Here is a 12,967-nt window from a genome sequence, read left to right as displayed (position 1 = left end):
CGCAATGAGATTTCATTTTCCATCGAGAGCTGGGATTCTATGGAATCAATTTACCTTGGAGAATTTGTCCCCTTTAACGAATTTGAAAAGAGATGATCTTATAGATGAACTAGAGGCACGGGGGGTTGACACCTTTCACCTTTCAAAATTGGAAATGCAAGAAAAACTCACCACCATTATGCATGGTGTACAAAGACCCAAGCTCTTTTCTGCAGTGAGCATTGCACCTCTGATATGCTGACCATGTATGAAGTTCCTGCCTGTGAGCCTCTCCATGACATATCAAACGTAGTTCAAAATCTTATAACAGAACTTCCTTCACATATTGAAAACAAAAAAGCACAACAGGAATTTGAGAAATTTTCAGAAGTAACTTTTGGAGACAAAAGCCAGTTAAAAAGATCAGACGCTAGACAATATGCAGTAAAACTGGCAAAAAATCGTGGGCACACAGCATTTAGAAGGAAAACTCCCAAAAGACATAGTAAACATGTGCACCTCACTTGTAGAACTCATTTCGATTTGCTACAGTCAACACAGCCAAAGAACCCCAAAGAGAATTCTTAGACGTAACAATCAATGCTTCCAATTAAGTATTATTTGCAAACGCATAATTTGGGTTTTCAAAAAAATGACATCACGAAAGTTCTATGGGTGCCACTTTCACGGCCTTACAGTTCATGCGCTTCAAACATATCGACTGTTCTGTCTCCTGTCTCTGATACCAGAGCAGGAAGAAAGATCTTTCGGAGACTTAAGACCAATATCATTAAGAACATCCAGTCGACAATGTGGAAAAGTCATTGATAATGCAGTCCTCAGATACAACATGCAACAGCAGAGTGAAAACAGAAATTGTAGCTTCAAGCAACAGAAATCTATTATCAGCCACCAGGCAAAGCTCCTGCCACCAGCAGAAGATACAACTTTCCCACTTCATCTTCTTAAGTCAATGCCATACTTATTTCAGACTCATCTTGAACAGATTGCAGATTACCTTCTATTTGGGAAAAATTACTGGTGGTCTACTGAAGGAGATCAAATTGTCTTTCATGATGGACCAAAACGTTTAGATCAACCACTCCACTCCACTCTACACTTCAGGTCTCAAACCTTACAAGATTATAAAGAAGGAATTAGCATGACCTGGACTAAGTGCCTTACAGAGTTTGAAACCAAGCAAATTCAGCTACCACTTCCTAAAATTAAAGTGTTTGAGGGAAAGAAATCAAGAATACTACGAAATGAAGGTAAAAACCCTACAATTAATAACAACTAAAGACAAATTCTATAATCAAAACTCTAGGATACACTATGGCATGAGAATTACTTCCTTTAACTATGTATTAAAAATCCTAAGACCAGCCTCTGATAAGTAATATATAAAGCACTATTTGTTCCTTTATCTAAGAAAGCTAAGTACATTCCTGAATATATAGCGTTGATATAATAAGTGTATTTAATTACAAAGCTTGTTCATTATTTCAGAAATTCTTGATGACCAACCTTACTTAGCTAAAAGTTCCTTTGAGGTACCGTTTCAAGATAATGAAACAGGTAAATAAATTTTATAAATTATGAGTACATTTGCTCAACATATCGTACAGACATGTACTCTTTATTGGCTAAAAACTAATAGCCGAATAATTCCTCTGGCAGGTGAAAATGATAGCTCACATGAACAAGACAACCTATCCAACTCCTCAGGACAAGAAATTCAACCTAACTTACATGTACAGGAAAACCAACCCAACTCCTATGGGCAGTCCAATGCTTTCACAGGTATGGAACAAAAAGTACACCCAAAAATATTGCATTTGATTTTCTAACAAGTAATACAATTTGCAAAGCGAGATGATAAAAAAGTTGCACTTTCAGATAAAAGAGATGAGGACTTAAAAGACATTGATTTCTGCAGTGGAGTCAACACATTAGGTAATGAAGATATAGGAGACAAAGCTACAGTAATGACAACTCACTGCGATGCTCATGTTGAAGTATCAGCAGGTATAACCTAATTTTTTTTTTTAAATAGTTGTTTCTATAGAAGTCATCATCAATGTACATATTTGTAAACCATCTCTTTGATTTGAATACACTTGGCACTCTTATCTTGGAACAATATCCCCAAATTTGATTGAATTGGTCCAGTGGTTCTAGAGAACAAGTTGGATATGAGTAAAAAGTTAGCCAACAACAACAGAAAATTTTGATTAGAATAGCTCACCAGAGCCTTTAAGCAAAGTGAACTTTAAAACGTTCGCTTGGATATAAACTTGAATGGTACTTGATCAATATTCTGAGAAGCCCTTTGGGCATCACAGGATTTGATCCCATGACCTACCAAGTTCCCAAGATTTAATATATTTTATTATATGTCCAAATCGGTGTCATTGTAAGGCCTGACCTCCTGTCCTAGCGGTCATAAATATTGACAATTTAGATATAGGGCTTCATGGACATCATAACCAAACATTTAGTTTTTCTGAAATGTATATCGAGAGGAACAAGATCTTCAAAGATTTAATACAAATTTACTATAAGGCTAATTATCCCCACCATATGGTTTAAGTTTTTCCCCACAAAAATTGAAGTAGAGAAATAAAAGTTGGAAAAATTGCTTTTTGTATATTTTGACCCGCTTGTGGCACCATTAATATCACAATTTTTGTTTGCTATAGAGGTGCTTTACATCAAACATGGTAACAGTTTATTTTTTTTAGAAGAAGTTCAAAATGTAAGATTGTTAACACACGATGGACGACGTACAACACATGGTGGTGGATGATGGACAAAGACATTTGCAATAGGTCACCTGACTGACCCAAGTGACCTAGAAAAAAATGAAGGATGATCGTGTTTCATACACAGTCCTTTGAATAGAACAAGAGGCCCATGAAACACACTGCTTATCTCAACACCAGTACATCAAATCATACTGTTTTGGTTTTTAAATTTTCCCCATATATATATTTCTATGTTAAACTTTTATCACTTCTTGAGGCCCCTTATTAGTCCGGGGACACAATTTTAACATTCTACAATCTACAAAATCTGAGGATATTTGCAAAGTAATCTTAGAAATTGTAGCAATGTAATTTTTGGGAAGGAGATTTTAAAACAGGTTATACATTTCAATGTCATCAAACTGTGAGCCTCTTGTGGCCCCAGTATTAGTCTGGGGTTAGCAATTTAAATCATTTAGAATGTTTATCAAAGATACAAGCTATGATATAGATATTGGCTTTCCGTGTGCAGTGTTCCCTTTAAAGATACATTGTACCAAGTTTGGTTAAATTTGACCCAAAAAAATGACAGATGGATGGAAAGACAGACGGATATTGAACAAGAGGTAATCAGAAAAGCTTACTTGAATATTCGGTTCAGGTGAGCTAAAAAGCATCAAAATAAAATAATCTGAATTGTGAAAAGTTGTCGATTTTGCAGAAAGCCGACCTTAACATGTGAAGATGGTATTGTTCTTACAGAGAGCTGAACTTAACCTGTGTAGGTAGTGTTGTTTTTGCAAAGCAGGACTTAAACAGTAAAGATGGTGCTGTTCTTGCAGAGGTGGACCTCTTCTGGAAATAAAAGTCGAATTTAACATTTTTAACACCAACACTAAGCTTATAGTGTTAATAACATCATAAAGTTAACAGGTATATTAACAATGTCACAGATATTTGAGGGTTCGATGTGTATCTAATAAACGGGGCCAGTATGTGGTAGGTAATGATAGTGTGCATAACAGTGTATCGTTTTCACAAATATCTACCTGCGAATACCTAATGGACTTGGCGAAATTACAGGAAAAGAGGTTTTTTTAACCTAATTTGTATTTTATTTCGATATCAACTGTATAGATAAAATCTCTTATAATTAAAACAAGATCTCGTATATGATAGTTTTGAAATAGTTGTATGCTTCGAAGCTTTCATAGAATAATACAAACTGGTAGGGGACGAGTATTGCTTATGCAATACCCTCAGAATATTTGTCAACCTCCATTATACCTTTCATTAAGCATCCTCTATCTCATATATATAATCACACGAACACGAGATGTTTGTAAAACACTTATCCCCCTCCCTTTGGAACATTTGCAAAGAGAATGAACCTAAACTGCAAAAAAATGATTTTTTTCTAAGTCCAAAGTACATAACTCTGTCAAAAAGTGTTTGGTTGTACCCAACATTATACTTGACCTAGATATTATTATCTTTGTACCGAATTTCTTTCAGTAAGTACAACCTTTGGGAACCAAATGAACGGAGACGGCAAATAATAGAAATTTTTCTATGTTTATGGGGCATTTCTCAGCCAAAAATTGCTTAATCGTATCCAAAATCGTATTTGACCTAGATATTATTATGATAAACGTGTATACCAAATCTGCCTATTAAACATTCCTATTTATCATGCGAACTAAAACTGTTTAAGAAAAAATGTTAAACTTATTAACAACGTCATTTGTTTAGTAACAAAAAAAATATCAGACATATTTTCTTATCAAATGTCTATCATCATGTAAGTTTCGTGGCCTGAGATCTTAGAGTTTGTGATTTCTGGCGGATACAAAATTAAGTTTAAATTAAAACTAAAGAACTTTTTACATTATTCAACATCGCAAAGATGAAATAGGTAAATGGAATAATTTTTAAAGTGCTTCTGGTGGCAAACAAAATAGTTTAAGCACCAAAGTCTATCATCCCACAAAGTTTGGTAATTTGTTACCGTTATTGAGATTTCATGGAATCAATCTTTTTTGGACAAACGGAAGTGCTTAAACCAAGAAAAGTTAGTATTTCTAGAACTTAAGACGACAGTTCTTTATTGCTTATCATTTGTTCTTTAAATTGTCAAATATAAACAGTTAAACTCATAAAAATCTTGATTTGCTTGAACTCTTCTGGCGAGGACATGAAGTGACGGTCGACAAAATTAAACCAGTTTTACCAGTTCCTATAAATGTCTATCATTGTTGTAAGTTTCATGTATTTATCACTTAATAATTCTGAGATCTCGCGGGTACAAGATTTTTTCAATAAAGCTACCTGAGATAATTGAGATATCTCACAGAAAGCATAACTTTTTGTTCATTTTATGAGGTTTTTTACGAATTTATTCATTTCATGTAAAAAAAAAACCAAATAGGTAAAATATAATTTTAGGTACTTCCGGTGACGACAGGAAGTTACAACGAATCAAACAAAATACTTTAAACACATCTACAGACATAAGTCTATCATCCCACAAAGTTTTGATACAAAGCTTTTACAGTTTCTGAGCTCTCGAGAGAACCAAGTTTTTTGACGAGTGACAGGAAACGGAACACCGGACACGAATTTAAAAAAAATGGAAAGAAAAACACCTCAAGGTATTATCATATACCTGAACATTTCATGAAATTCTAAAGAGTCATCTCCGAGAAATTCTGCCGACAAATAAGGGCGAAAAATAAACTATACAATTTCTATAAGATCGAAAGTTCGTGTTTTCTATTCGGAAGACCCTAACAAGAAAGAAAAAAACACAACAATCCCTATAAGGTTTTCCGCTGGGAACAGAAGACCTTAATAAAATAATTTAAAGAAATATCACTGTTTTTGTCTTGCTTTTAACTTGTTCTAACCGAAAGCAGGCGAGTCAAAATGGATCACGTCTCTGTATAAGGCGACCCCTATGAACAAAATCAACAAAACCGGCAATATGTTTCTCTCTTAAAACTATCAATTTGACAAACCTACGCTATAAAGCAATCAACATACAAACATTTAATAAAGCTGGTCTAAAGTAAACTATTAATACTATGTAAGTGTAGCAAATCTACCAACCCGTACTGTCTGTGTCGTCGATCTTTTCTCTCCTTCCTCTTCTACGGCACTGAACGCCGGAGCTGCGACGCGCTCGTGTATATGAGGTCACGTGACAATGCAGCGGGAAACTAAGTTGCTAGGCTACTATAAGAGAGAGTAATAGAGCACCATAGACCGTGCTGAGTTTATTTCGATGAGAAAATGAATCAGACAAACATTTTCTCTTCCTGTCACAAGTGAAGATGCGCCTTACATTTTCGAAGATGCGAATGAAACGTTCCGATGATGGCCGATAATTAACAGAGTAGTATAAATAAGGAATTGATTGGAATAATATTTTTAATTGTTTTTTGATAAGACATATAATGTTATACGATCTTTTGATTGGATAAGATAAATCGATCATATATACACAAATATAATTTATACTTAGACGGTACACTTACCTGTGTACCTTAAACATTTGTTTACTCATCAATATCTGACTTATAAAGGGGTGGATCAACATTTTGTGGTTTTAAAGTAGCTATATAGGGAATAAGTTTTACAACAACAGTCCAGCTTTACATTAATAATGAGGAGCTTCTTACAGAACACTTGAACTAGAAATCTGGACAGGACAGCGCTCCTCCAGTGTCTTAAATTGAATGCATAAACTTTGCTATAGGAAACAGTTTTGTAAAATTTAAAACAAATAGTGAAATATAATTTCAAAACATTACACACCAAACTCTACATCCTGCAATCTTTTTGTGAGTTGATTTTAATCAACTCTCCTATGCAGTTACTCTGACAAACCGAAAGTGAAACAGTGTTTGGACCAAAGCACAAATCATCGCCGCTGACAAGACTTAGTTCTTAAAAATAACTTATAAATTCGATAAAATGTATGCTAAAGTATTGTTTTTAAGGAAACTTATTCATAAATACTTTGAAAATAGTCAGATTTCAAATGGTACGAACAATTTATATAATTTTTGTAGTCGTATGTGTTCTTACGCCAGAGTTCAATATAGTCTCATTCAACTCGACGCTCGGCTGTCTCCGTAGATCTGCGACAAGCAGAGAGTCTCTCTTGCTTGTCGGCGATTAACGGTGACCGCCGGGCGTTTGGCTGAACGAGACTAGAGTTCAATATTGATTGGATCCATAAACTTTCCAGAAATATTTCTATTACTGATACATAGTTTGATTGATTTAATTATATCCTTAAATATTACTTTACATGATTCATATGGGGTTTTATCAACATTCTTGTGTCGAAAACTTCTAAATATTCATACATTGTATTATAAAAATGTGCATAATTCAAATACAGATTAGAACTACCCGTACTTGTAATGCAAAATAACATATCATTGATTTAAAAGAAATAAACATCGATACAATCAACTCCCGTCAGTTTTTCGGTATACTTTGATTTTAAAAGGCTATTAGCAGTGGCATAGTCATATGTATTAAAAGTGTTAGATCACATTATATAGTTTGAAAAAAAAAGTTTTTAACAACAATCAGTAGGAAAAAAATAGAAAACAACCCACACAAGGTAATTTCGTGGGAGGGGTTAACACCATACAAACCAAGGGGGTAACGTGAAGACCATCACCCCCCCCCCCCTCCCTCCGGTTCCCTTCCAGCGATCCCACATTACCTCCTCAACATTCCTTCTCACTAGAGAAATATTTTGATCCGCGCTTGGTTATTGTGATAGTTACCCATAATCTTGTCTGGTGACCATTGACTTGAATATCTCGCCAGCTGAAGTATTTTATACTTTTTCCGACAATATTTCTTTCACGGGTATGTGTATTTTTATAAAACAAAATCATCAAAAAGTGATGAAAGCATCACAACCACACACCCTACTTTTATCCTTTTATTCCGCTTGTTAAGATTCCTGACGTCTAGCCCCTACTTCTGTTCAATTTGCTTCCGACGCCACTGACCCGTAACCCTGTTTTGTCATGGTCTTGGTGTATCCGATGTTCAGTAAAATCTCACCTTCTTCCACAAAACAGGCACCGAAAATTTAAGTGACCTCTGATTTCTACAAATAACAAATTGATTTGATTGCGTCCAATTGTATTGGATCTGCTCATAATATTCAACGATTGATTCCTTGCAACCTTTTTTTTATTTTTTTATTTTTTTTTTACGTTAGATATTAAGATATTCACTGTTAAATGCATTGGACAAAACATTACAAAATCGATTTGTAGTGATATCACAGAAAAAGATACTGAACTGTGTAAATATAAGAGTTTATTGTGTTACATGAAAAGTTATATATATATGCGCCTCGTGTGTGTGTATTGAGTTCCGCCGTGGAGATTCACGGATATAATTCACTTGTTCTGGATTTTCCGTCTTCAAGAACTATGGACGGTTCCAATTAGACGTTGTATGGAGAGCGGGCTTTTTCTCATTTTAAGTGTTCTTGGTAAATAAATAATTTAAAAAAAAAACAACCAAAGTCGCATGAAGCTCATCGGTCAACTTAATGTTCGTGTTATTTTTAATGTAAAATTTAATTCTGGCGGTCACAATTGTTATTCATTAAAAGAAATAAATCAAACAAAATTTCGTAAGCATCACAAAATACATGGATATACCGGTCTAGTACACGGGAAAGTTGATGAATACATAAGAGTTATCTCTCTTGCACCACTGAAGTAACAATTGACACTGCTTCGACGGCAAAATAAGCGGGAATAAACAACATTTACCGAAATATCAGCCTTATGAGAGAGGGAGAGAGAAAGACAGACAGACAAATACACAGACAGACAGACAAATACACAGACAAACAAATACACAGACAGACAAATACACAGACAGACAAATACACACACAGACAAATACACAGACAGACAGACAAATACACAGACAGACAGACAAATACACAGACAGACAGACAAATACACAGACAGACAGACAAATACACAGACAGACAGACAAATACACAGACAGACAAATACACAGACAGACAAATACACAGACAGACAGACAAATACACAGACAGACAAATACACAGACAGACATAGGCAAAGATGCTTGTTTGGATTTTCATCAGAGAGTATTTTGGCTCTAATAATTGTTCGTTAAGAAACTCAAGTCTTATAAATTACGTCCTGAAGAGATATTTTTATGTTTCTATATCTATGTTGGCCAGATATTATAGATCTAATGATGACCGACAAAAAACAAGAACAAACCCTATATTTTTTCCATTCTTATTTATTTTGTATTTCATTTCTACAATATGATGTTAACTATACATTGCAAACCTGATGAATGTAAATGTGAGATCAGAAAACATTGCATAAAAATGGGATATTGTATGGCGCATGTTGGATAATTATATTTGTCGGGGAGGGGGGGTGGTCTGAGACATATTTTGGAGATTTTTATTTTATATAAATTATATTTCCCGGGGGGATGGGATCCGGACCCTTTCTCCCCCTTTACTACATATGTGAAGTTATTAATATTGAATTTTCCGGGGGCGGGGCGGCGGACCCCCTCTCCCCCTCTAGATCCATACATAATCAAGGAGTGTCGCATAATGAAATTCGAATGTTACTGTGTTTGATCCACGGTAAACAGGCAGCTGGTAGGTGACGGATTCTGGAAGTGTATATGTATACATTATGGTGGACATTACATTTTATGTGGAGTATATAATGATTAGGCATAGCCACCACTAGTAAACATATATACACATTAAAATATTTCTACTCATTTATAGTTAGCACAATGGCCTAGCGCATGCGTACCAATAATATCATGGATTAATCGGAAAACCTTGGCGAGTAAGGTGCCTGCATCAAATTATATGTAATCAACCGAGACTTTCTGAATGCTATCAAAAAAGGCGAAGGCGAGAGTGCGAAGTTGCGAAGGCGCAGGAGCGATAGGAGTATCGCTCCTTCGCCTTCGCACCTTCGCCATCGCATCTTCGCGCTTCGCCGTCGCATCTTCGCACTTTTGCTCCTTCGCCGTCGCACTCTCGCTCTCCCGCGTTCGCAACTTCGCACTCTCGCATCTTCTACCTAAAGGCGAAAGTGCGAAGGTCGAAGTGGCCCCATGGGAACACCATAATACCGAGATAATTCATGTCAAAGAAGGATTAAGTTTGTTTTTAATTTGGCTATTTGAACGTGGTTCAAAATCGGTACTTTTATTCAGGGAAACGTACATTTACCCCATCTTTCGCCTTCATTATCTTTGAAGGCGGGGGGGGGGGGGGGGTGGGCGGGCTAGTTAAACTAATTAAAGGTGATCTGAACAGTTCTTTAGCACTAAATAAGAAAAAAGGCTTGTGAATGATGTGTTGAATTTGGAATAATAATTTATTATAAAGACATACACTGTACATCAATTAATCCGAGGTCAGGTATATTTCAGAACAAAATTCTTTAAATAATCGATTTATACTACGATGCTGCCATGATATGGTTTATTTTAAAAGCTCAACAGTGCGCTAAAAAATCCCACAACGCCGCCGCGCTACTATGAATAACGCCGCCGCGCTGCGCGACGCAATTAAAACCGCTGCACTGCTACAAATATCGCCATTAGGCTATCAAGACTAACGCTGGCGCGCTATCACGAATAACGCCGCCTCACTACCAAGAATAATGCCACCGCGCTGCCACGATTAACGTCGCCGCGCTATCGCAAAACACACCGTGCGCTAACGCACCCTCATACAATTTGCCGTCGCACTAATACTACATTCCATGACTCGCTGTTGCGCTAACACAATTTAGATATAGACAATTCATCGTTGAGGTCTCAAAAACCTAGACATCTCACAAATGCAACGCAAATGACAAAACGTTGCACAACTCACCATCGTGGTAAAGCAACTTCAAATGATTCTCTATCGAGCTAACGCTACTAATGTACACTTGACTGGCGGTCGAACTGTTACACAACACGCTCATACTACTTTAAACATCACGCTATCGCGCTGATCAAACAGTTTTCCGTAGCACTTATTCAACGTTACACAACCCGACATCGCGCTTACACATTTACACAACTGGCCGTTGCGGTAACACGAGTTCAAATAATGCGCTATCGCGCAAACACAAGTCAACTCAACATGCTATAGGACAAACACAACTTCACACAAAACGCCTGTGCGATAAGATAATTTTGAAGAAGAAATATGATGTTATATCTCATGTACTGGCGGTTATCTCTTTAAACAGCATTGTTCAATTATCAGTTTTTCAAGTCCCGGACAACGAATAGTAATCGAGTTTAATTAAGTATTTAGTTTACGAGTACTACAGCTAGCCTCGATCTCGTCCACCCCACCAAGAGGTCGGAAATAATTATACCGTCAACATCAGTCTTCTTTGTAACATGTATGTGCGTTAATTAATGTAAACTGCTGCCATAGTTGAGATTCGTCAAATTAAATAGTATTTGTTCACTGAAACTAATACTGCACAGTGGCGTCAGAAGTAAATTGAAAGGGGGGGGGGGGCTAGACTAATCCTCAGAAATCTTGACAAAACCCAATTCCCAAAATCATGAAAATCCTAATCCGTAATCCATTGGGGGGGGGGGGGGGGGGGGGGGGGGTGGGGGGGGGGGGTGGGGGGGGGGGGTTGACCTATAGTTCAAAATAAATTTCTTACCTACCAATTTTTTTTCCCCAAATCATGAAATTCCTAATCTAAGGCTGAAGCCCCTATTATGCTATGTGCCTAATGGTAAGGTCTAACTTTGCAAAAAAAAAGGGGGGGGGGGGCTAAGCCCCCCCCCCTATTTCCGACGCCTATGCTGCACACCTACAGAAGTTTACAGCAAATACCCCAGTACCGTCCCAATTTATGCAGACAAATTAATGTTATTTCATGACAGCTGCAGTTAGAAGGCACGTAGCATCGTTTTTGAAAGTGGGGGGGGGGGGGGGGGGGCGGCAGACTCATCCAAAAAATCTTGACAAGCAAAAAAAAAAGAAAAAAAGGGAAATTTAAACTTTCCTAAAATCTTCAAAATTCCAAAATCCTAACCCGTGGGGGGGGGGGGGGGGGGGGGGTTGGGGGGGGGGGGGCGTAGTATATAACTTCAATTCGTTCACTCCTCCCTTCCTTATTTTCATATCAATTTTTTACATACTCCCAAAAAAGTGGGGGGGGGGGGGCAACTCCATGATAATTCAATTTTTTATATGTAAATTTTAAAAAAAATTGTTGCTGCGAGAAAAAGGGGGAGGGGGCAGGCCCCCCCCCCTCCCCCCCTGATGCTACGTGCCTGGTTAGGCCGTCAACATTCAATGTAGTTTAGCGTACTAGTTTAAATAGTTAGAATTAAAATTGCAGTAATTGATCAACAGAAAAAACACCCATATACACTAAATTATGATAATGGTGATTTGAAAGGTTAAAAGTATATTCTGGATAACAATATTATCATTGAAATATATACTTTTATAAAATAACTATGTTTATTTTTTATCTTATATGTACGCGAATTCTGATAAGATATCTTTGAAAATATATGAGTTGCTCCCCTTGGAGCAGAAAGTCTTCACCGTAAACCTAAAACACAGAGGCTGCGTCCTGAAGGCTATAGAGCTGCGACCTTTAAAAAATAACACGCCAAGTTACACAGAGTAACGTATCGTACAGCGCCGCAACATCGCAACACCATCTTCATTGTCGCTGTAGGATCGCCTAAATTTGAGAATTGGAATTTTTAAAAATTCCAACCCAATCTCAATAATTCTTAATCATCACTCTTTGTCATAGGGCGTGGCCCTTCATGTTAACACCAACTGAGGATGATTTGTGCCAAGCTTGGATAACATTGTCTCAGTGGTTATAGAGATCAGATTAAAAATCTAAAATGTTTACAGACAAACAGGCTGACAGACCAAAAGACACACAGACGCCGGGCAAAATAAATCAGAAAAGCTTACTTCAGCTTTTAGGTCAGGTGAGTTAAAAGGAATATAACATCATTATCCACGAACAACAACAGCCAATATATATTAACAAGAAAACAGGCAACTGGCCTCCACTGGTCAACGGAAACAACCCACTCCAACCAATCCATCGGTAATCACAACTAGATTTTCCCTCTGCTCCTCGTTTTCCCAGGGAAGCATTTGTTTACAATCGTACATTGAA

At 36.9% G+C, this 12,967-nt stretch overlaps 1 protein-coding gene across 1 annotated transcript in view; it reads left to right on the top strand.

The window, feature by feature from the left end:
* Nucleotides 1-12,967, top strand: part of LOC128168829 (uncharacterized) — a 324,047-nt gene that overhangs the window by 281,258 nt on the left and 29,822 nt on the right. The gene's annotated exons all lie outside the window — the stretch shown is intronic.

Source organism: Crassostrea angulata, unplaced genomic scaffold (genome assembly GCF_025612915.1).
Source record: "Crassostrea angulata isolate pt1a10 unplaced genomic scaffold, ASM2561291v2 HiC_scaffold_57, whole genome shotgun sequence".
In the NCBI taxonomy this organism is placed as follows: domain Eukaryota; kingdom Metazoa; phylum Mollusca; class Bivalvia; order Ostreida; family Ostreidae; genus Magallana; species Magallana angulata.
Note: the sequence above shows the minus strand (reverse complement) of the source record. Positions and strands in the feature narration are given on the sequence as shown.